Below are 7,453 nucleotides of genomic sequence, written 5' to 3'. Positions count from 1 at the left end.
CGGGGCGCCGGATTCTGTCCCGGTTGCCCCTCTTCCAGGCCAGCCCTCTGCTGTGGCCAGGGAGTGCAGTGGAGGATGGCCCAGGTGCTTGGTCCCTGCACCCCATGGGAGACCAGGAAAAGCACCTGGCTCCTGGCTCCTGCCATCGGATCAGCGAGGTGCGCTGGCCGCAGCGCGCTGGCCGCGGCGGCCATTGGAGGGTGAACCAACGGCAAAGGAAGACCTTTCTCTCTGTCTCTCTCTCTCTCTCACTGTCCACTCTGCCTGTCAAAAAAAAAATCTTATAGATCAATAGATATTTCTGGCTCCTTTGAATACCATTACAATCTTGGAGGGAACACCCACAGTCTCTTTCCATTTAAACATAATTATGCACTCTCTTGCTCACTTGCTCTCAAAAATTCCGCCTATCACTATTATTTAATAACATTCCTTAAAAAGATTTATTTATTTATTTTAAATACATACAAAGAGAAACACACACACACACACACACACACAAACAGTGAAATCTTCCAGCTGCTGTTCACTCTCCAAATGGCTGAATTGGCTACAATGGCCAGGGCTAGACCTTGCAGATCAGGAGTCTGGAACTCTATCCAGATCTCCTCTGTGGGTGACATGGGCCCAAGTAGTTGGAAAACCTTCTTCTTTCCCAGTCACATGAGCAAGGAGCTGGAGCAAAATAGGCAGGTGGGACTTGAGCCAGTGTTCATATGAGATGCTGGTGCTGTGAATCAGCTTAGCCTACAGTGTCACCACTCTGCCCTCTAATATTCTTGAGTTTTGATTTCTTTCAATCTATGTTTTCTTTTTTAAAAAATTATTGTTTTTTTCACTTTTATTGAAAGGCAAATACACACATACACATGTACGTGCATGTGCGTGTACACACACACACACACACACACACACTGTGGCAGGCAGAACCCAGGAGTCTGGAACTCAAACCTGGTCTTCCACATGGATAGAAGGGACCCACATTTTTGAACCATTATCTGTTGCTTTCCAGGGTGCACATTAGCATATAGGTAGATTGGAAGCAGAGGGGCTAGGATTTGAACCCAGACACTCTGATATGGGATGTGAACACCCTAACTATTGTCTTAAACACTGTGTCAAACACTTGCCCCATTAATCAGTATTTTCTTTATCTGTAACATAAAGGAGGGTGGATAATAAGGAAGCAACAGAAGAAAAAGAAACTCAAATGTAACAAAAGTTCAGTAAAGGGGACCAAAAAGAACCAAAGCAGAGAAATAAATGAGTACTTACTCAGGGGTGCTAAAGGCATACCTAAACAAACATAAACATAAAACAACAAATTAGGCCTTGGCAGAGATTTGTTGGAAAGGAATAAGTTTCCTCCTAAGAAGGCCTATTTGTGTAATGTAGAGGCTTACTAGTAACACCAGTTGTGCGTTCAAATTATGGTTCTATGACTATGTATTCTTGGCTATGTGTTTCATCTCAGTTTCATATTCCTTACTAAAGGGATTAATAGGTTTTCTTTAGGATCAAATGAGATAATGTAATTAAAGCACATAGGAGGTACAAATTAAAATTGAAGAAATTAAGTGAATGGAAGCTTCCCTTACAGGAAAGGCTAGATGTGCAAGGGCATAGGAAACTGGAAGCCATGAATCTCAGGTTTCTGCACATAGAGTTAGAAATGACAGGACAGAGGTCCCCAGGCCTTGTAGAAAATGGCAACAACAGAAAACAGTAGACAGACAAATTCAACTTACCATGGGGCGCTGGAGATGGACCCGCTGAAAAACAGATGTATCTTAGCAACCTTTTTTTCTCCCACAGCTTTTTCCCCTTCTATTTAGAGAATTCTCTCTTTGTAAGGTCATTAACAGTAGGAAAAACTTTCCCTATTGGTATTTATTTACTTTTAGTGTCAATCAGTAGAGTGTGAATTTTCCAAAGAATCATTAATAACAACTTGGAATTTTGGTAATGGAAGGTAAGTTGGTAAAGTAATATGCTTTTCAAGCTCAGCATCCCAGCTCTGCCAGAGGAAAAAGATATTCCAGGCAAATGAAATTAAAGTAGAACAGAAAAAGGTATCTCCTTTTCCTTTCTTTTTTGTTCAATTTTAACTCCCCCATTCTTTTTTATATAAGTGAGTGAAGTTTGATTTTTCCATAACATTAACAGTAAGCTGAGACAATAATGGGTAATATAAAAGCAAGACATTGAGAAAATAGCAATATCAAGCTTCTAAAATCTCTGTATTGTGAGGAAATTTTTCTTTAGGTATCTCGGAACTCAAATGTGAAAAAATAGCACCAAATTGAAAATGGTTATAAAAAACTCCTTATCCTCTCCTTTCTCTGTTACCAATTTTTATTTTCTATATGTTTTTAGTTAATTTCTTTTTGATAGCTTTATGACTATATATTTTTTCTCTGCTCTTCATATTTCTGTAAATCCATAGTTATGACTTTCAGTATATCATTAATATCCCAGAAAAGTTTTGGTAATAATGAGATAGCAAGAGGTCAAGTTGTACTTTAAGCCCTTTGTATCTCAATCTGGCCAGATAAAGACTTTTGGACATGTAGAGACCAAATGAGTCCTGTGCAAGAGAATTAAATGAGCACAGATTTATTGATTAAATGAGGAGATAATTTTACAGCACAACAAGGAGATTTCCTATTACCCCCTTGTTTCTTATCCTACTCATTTTTATACTAATCATAAAATCTCCTGGTAATATGAGGATACACCAAAAAGTTTTGTGGAAAGTGGAATTAAAACATAAGCTCATTTTAGTACAAAAATTGTGATACATGCATAGTTTTTCCATGAACTTTCCCCATTAACTCTTTAAAGATACTTTGTATAATTGCTTGAAATATTTTTCTGATTAAAGGCATTTGAAATTTCTAGAAAAGTGGTAGAATTCTGGATAATGAAAAAGCAAAAAGGCTCGAAAAATAGGCATTTCAAGTTCATGTGTTAAAACACTGGTAACAGTATACATTGCTAGACTTTGGCAAATTCACAGCAGAGAAGCAAGTAAACAACTGACTGATTTCCTGTGTATGTGACAGTTGGAGAACAAAAAATGTAATCTTCATAATTCTCTTATTTTTTTCTACATAGAAAGTCCCTGAATGACAGTCTTTAGAGCTATGGAGAAACTTGGTTTTCCTCTGATCTTTAACTTTTATGTGAGTCAGTGATTGTCCAAGAAACTTATTAACGACCTAGTGGATTTCTGGGTAATGGAAAAATAAGGGGTGAAGGAAATTGGACGTTTAAGCTAGTTTATCCTAACAAGGGTGGATACATTTTCGATTAAGATCATTAACTGCTGCCAGAGACAAAGGATTTCCATAATGAAGGTGACAGTCAAACTTACAAGTGGATCCTGCAGCTGAAAAACAAACAGAAAAATTAGTATGGAGAGGCTGGTGAAAGAGGACATAATTTTTCTTTTATTCTGAGAGTCTCAGAAATGTCCATGGAATGACCATTCTCCTCAATGGAAGAGCACAGAAAACTTGCCATTATACCTGGGGCCATCTATCTCCTGCTCAGTCTGAGAGGCTGCAGGAAAGGGAGATGACTGTCTTTTCTTTTTTTTTTTTTTCAGTAACTGCTAAAACTGCCTGAAATCCTGCGTGGGATTGGAAATGTCTTTAATTTTAAATTCTTTAAATAAAGATGCTGCTTTAACCTTTATTCTTCTATTGCTGTTATCCTGTGCAGGCTTTCAGTTACTGATAAAACATTATCCCTCCCTTGTTGACAGATGACTATACACTTTGGATAGCTTCCTTTGATTACCATACTTTTTTGATCAGTGTGGTTTGTATTTTCAATTCATTCATTTCTGTAGGGGGCGAGACAGCAACTAGATAGTGGGTTAAGATAAAGAGATGGAGGAACATGTGTTTTTATACCCACAAGAGGGATGCAAGTGAAGGGAAAGGATCCTTGTAGGAAGCCAAAGGCAGCTATCAAATGAGAACAGGCATGGAACTTACTGTTCATTTCTGAAGGTTCAGCTGGTGAAAAATGAAAGGGAAGAAAAGGGAAAAATCAGCATGTTTAGAATAAGAGAAAAATCAGTTTTCCCGAGAGGCCTTATTTTTTAAATGTAATTAAAATGTAAGTTTATTTCAGTGCAAAAAATTTTTGAAATCCATGTAAAATTATCTTTATAATATATATTTCCCCTGTACTTTTTGAGGATCTCTGCATGTTGCCCTGCCTTTTCTTTACTTCAGTTCCCAAAGGGCAGAAAAATAATCCTGCAATTTAACCGAAGACTTTTTAACATGGAAGGAAACAGTTCAGCTTTTTCTTTTTTTATAGAAAACTTTTATTTAATAAATATAAATTTCAAAAGTACAACTTTTGGATTGTAGCATTTCTTCCCCCTATAACCACCCCCCTACCCAGAAACCATCCCATCTTCTACTCCTTCTCCCATCCCATTCTTCATTAAGATTCATTTTAATTATCTATATACAGAAGATCTCTATACTGAGTAAAGATTTCAACAGTTTGCACCCACAAAGACACACCAAGTATAAAGTACTGTTTGAAGACTAGTTTTACTGTTAATTCTCATAGTAAAACACATTAAGAACATAGATCCTACAAGGGGAGCAAGTGCACAGTGACTCCTGTTGATTTAACAATTGACACTCTTATTCATGACATCAGTAATCACCTGAGGCTCTTGTCATGAACTGCCGAAGCTATGCAAGCCTCTTGAGTTCACTAACTCTGATCTTATTTAGACAAGGCCATAATCAAAGTGGAAGTTATCTCCTCCCTTCAGAGAAAGGAACCTCCTTCTTTGATGGTCCCTTCTTTCCACTAGGAAATCACTAAAAGAGATTTTTCATGCAGGTCATTTTTTGCCACAGTGTCTTGGCTTTCCATGCCTGAAATGCTCTCATGGGCTTTTTATCCAGATTTGAATGTTTAAGGGCTGATTCTGAGGCCAGAGTGCTGTTTAGGGCATTGTTCATTCTATGAGTCTGCTGTGTGGCATGCTTCCCATGTTGGATCATTCTCTCCTTTTTAATTCTATCAATTATTATTAGCAGACACTTGGTCTTATTTATGTGATCCCTCTGACAATCTCTCTTCATGATCAGCTATGAACTTGAACTGATTACTTTAACTAGTAAGATAGCATTCGTACCTGCCGACTTAATGGGATTTGGAGTCCCATGGCAAGTTTTGAGCTTTACCCTTATGGGTAAGTCCGAGGGAGTGTATGCCGAACTATAGATCTCCTCCCTCTCCAAGAGAGGCCTTTTAAGAGTAACTTCAGAGAGGAATCAGGGAGTTCTAAATCCTGCATATTAGCTTAGTTTTCAGTCAGTGTCTGGCTTCAAGTTGCCCACCTTTGTGTTATGTGGTTTTAGGCTTGGTGCTGATCAGTGGCAAGAGAGTGGCTATAAAATGATAAAGTAAGGCTTCATTCGTCATTTCCATACCACTTCCAGAGTCATAATATCTTAAACTTGTACTTCTAAATACTTTCATCTTTTTCATTTTATTTAATCTCTCTTTCCTACCTAATCTTTTAATTGATCTGAAAAGTTTCCTTCTCAATCCTTTTTGGGAACCACTAGTTCTTGTTATAGTTATTTTAATATTAGTCAGTGCATTTTGAACTTTATCCAAGTCACTTGTAATTTAGGAATAAACTAGAAAGGAAAACAAGTATTAATAATTTTAATTTATACATTATTATTTTTAAAGTGTTTACACATGGGGAGAGAGAGTCAAGTGGGGAGAATGTAAGAGCAATGATTTTATATACTCATATAAGTTTTCTAGCATGTGGGCTACTAGGGAACTCTGTGTCAGGTAGTTGCATCCTTTGCTCCAGTGAGATCCGCTGACACAGGCTGGCTTGTATTTTCCCTCTACAGGAATTGTGAGAACTTCCAAGGCTGTAGGTCTTGTAGATAATTAAGAATATTGGAGAGGTAGCATTAATTTAAGTGAATAGCAAATAAGTGATGTCTTTTATGCATATATAAGAACTATAGATAGAACCAGCATCTAGAACAAGAAACTTGTAGTTTTAGTGGTCATGGTATGATTGTGTGGGTGGTTGCCCACCCTTTCCATTTTTTGAATTCAGTTTCTAAGATATCTTGTAGGATTGTATACTCCATGATATCAGGGACAAACCACATCTTTTCCTGTATTGTTCATGCCTTTATGCATCAGTAGATTAATACCTCAATTTACTTAATTTTTGTTATCTTTCCTCTCATTTACACCTACTTTTTTATAATGTATGTCCATCATTTTATTTTTTTTAACTTTTATTTACTGAATATAAATTTCCAAAGTACAGCTTATGGATTACAGTGGCTCCCCCCACCCCCATAACTTCCCTCCCACCTGTAACCCTGCCCTTTCCCGCTCCTTCTCCCCTTCCATTCACATCAAGATTCATTTTCAATTCTCTTTATATACAGAAGATCAGTTTAGCATACATTAAGGAAAGATTTCAACAGTTTGCACCCACATAGAAACACAAAGTGAAAAATACTGTTTGAGTACTAGTTATAGCATTAAATCACAATGTACAGCACATTGAGGACAGAGATCCCACATGAGGAGTAAGTGCACAGTGACTTCTGTTGTTGACTTAACAAATTGACACTCTTGTTTATGGCATCAGTAATCACCCTAGGCTCTTGTCATGAGCTGCCAAGGCTATGGAAGCCCCCTGAGTTCACCGACTCTGATCATATTTAGGCAAGGTCATAGTCAGAGTGGAAGTTCTCTACTTTTAAAATTTACAACTACTGAGACTCCAAGACAGATGAATAGAGGTGTCCAACACTAGCCTAATCCTCCGCAGAGAAAAACCAAAATACTGAGTAAATAACTGCTTTTCAAGAATAGTGCCTGAGGGAGAACACTGGAACTCAGCAAAGGAATCCTGTGGGACACAGTAACCTTGGCTGGCAGCATAAAGAGAGGAACAAGATACACCTACAACCACAACCTTAACTCTACAGGCAGAGGAATCCATTGGCAGGGGAGAAGATAAGGAGCAGATTCCATCTCCAGGGATGCTAGATGCTGATAGTTTCAGGTACATGTGGGATGTGTAGTAGTTGCAAGCTTGAAGCCCAGTAATGGGAGCTACCTGAGCTTTGCTTCAGAGAAGGAACTCAGATTGTCTCCCCTAAAATCTGAAGTGTAGGTTGTGGCAGTATGACATAATCTTGAGAAAGGGGCCACTATTAGAATCCACACTGCCTTAGGTACAGAGACCCTGGCATATCCCAAACCCTGTGACCGCATAGACATCCTGATATACTTGAAATAAGTATTGCAACCATACAAACTCAGCAAGATTCAACAGTGCAACTGTGACCTCAACACTAGCCCTAGCAGTGCCCTGCAATACTGAGGACAGCTGGTTCACCACAGCAGGAAGTCTCTT

Source organism: Oryctolagus cuniculus, chromosome 5 (assembly GCF_051225735.1).
Source record: "Oryctolagus cuniculus isolate XC-2025 breed Fujian yellow rabbit chromosome 5, ASM5122573v1, whole genome shotgun sequence".
Taxonomy (NCBI): Eukaryota; Metazoa; Chordata; class Mammalia; order Lagomorpha; family Leporidae; genus Oryctolagus; species Oryctolagus cuniculus.
This window is presented reverse-complemented; position numbering follows the sequence as displayed.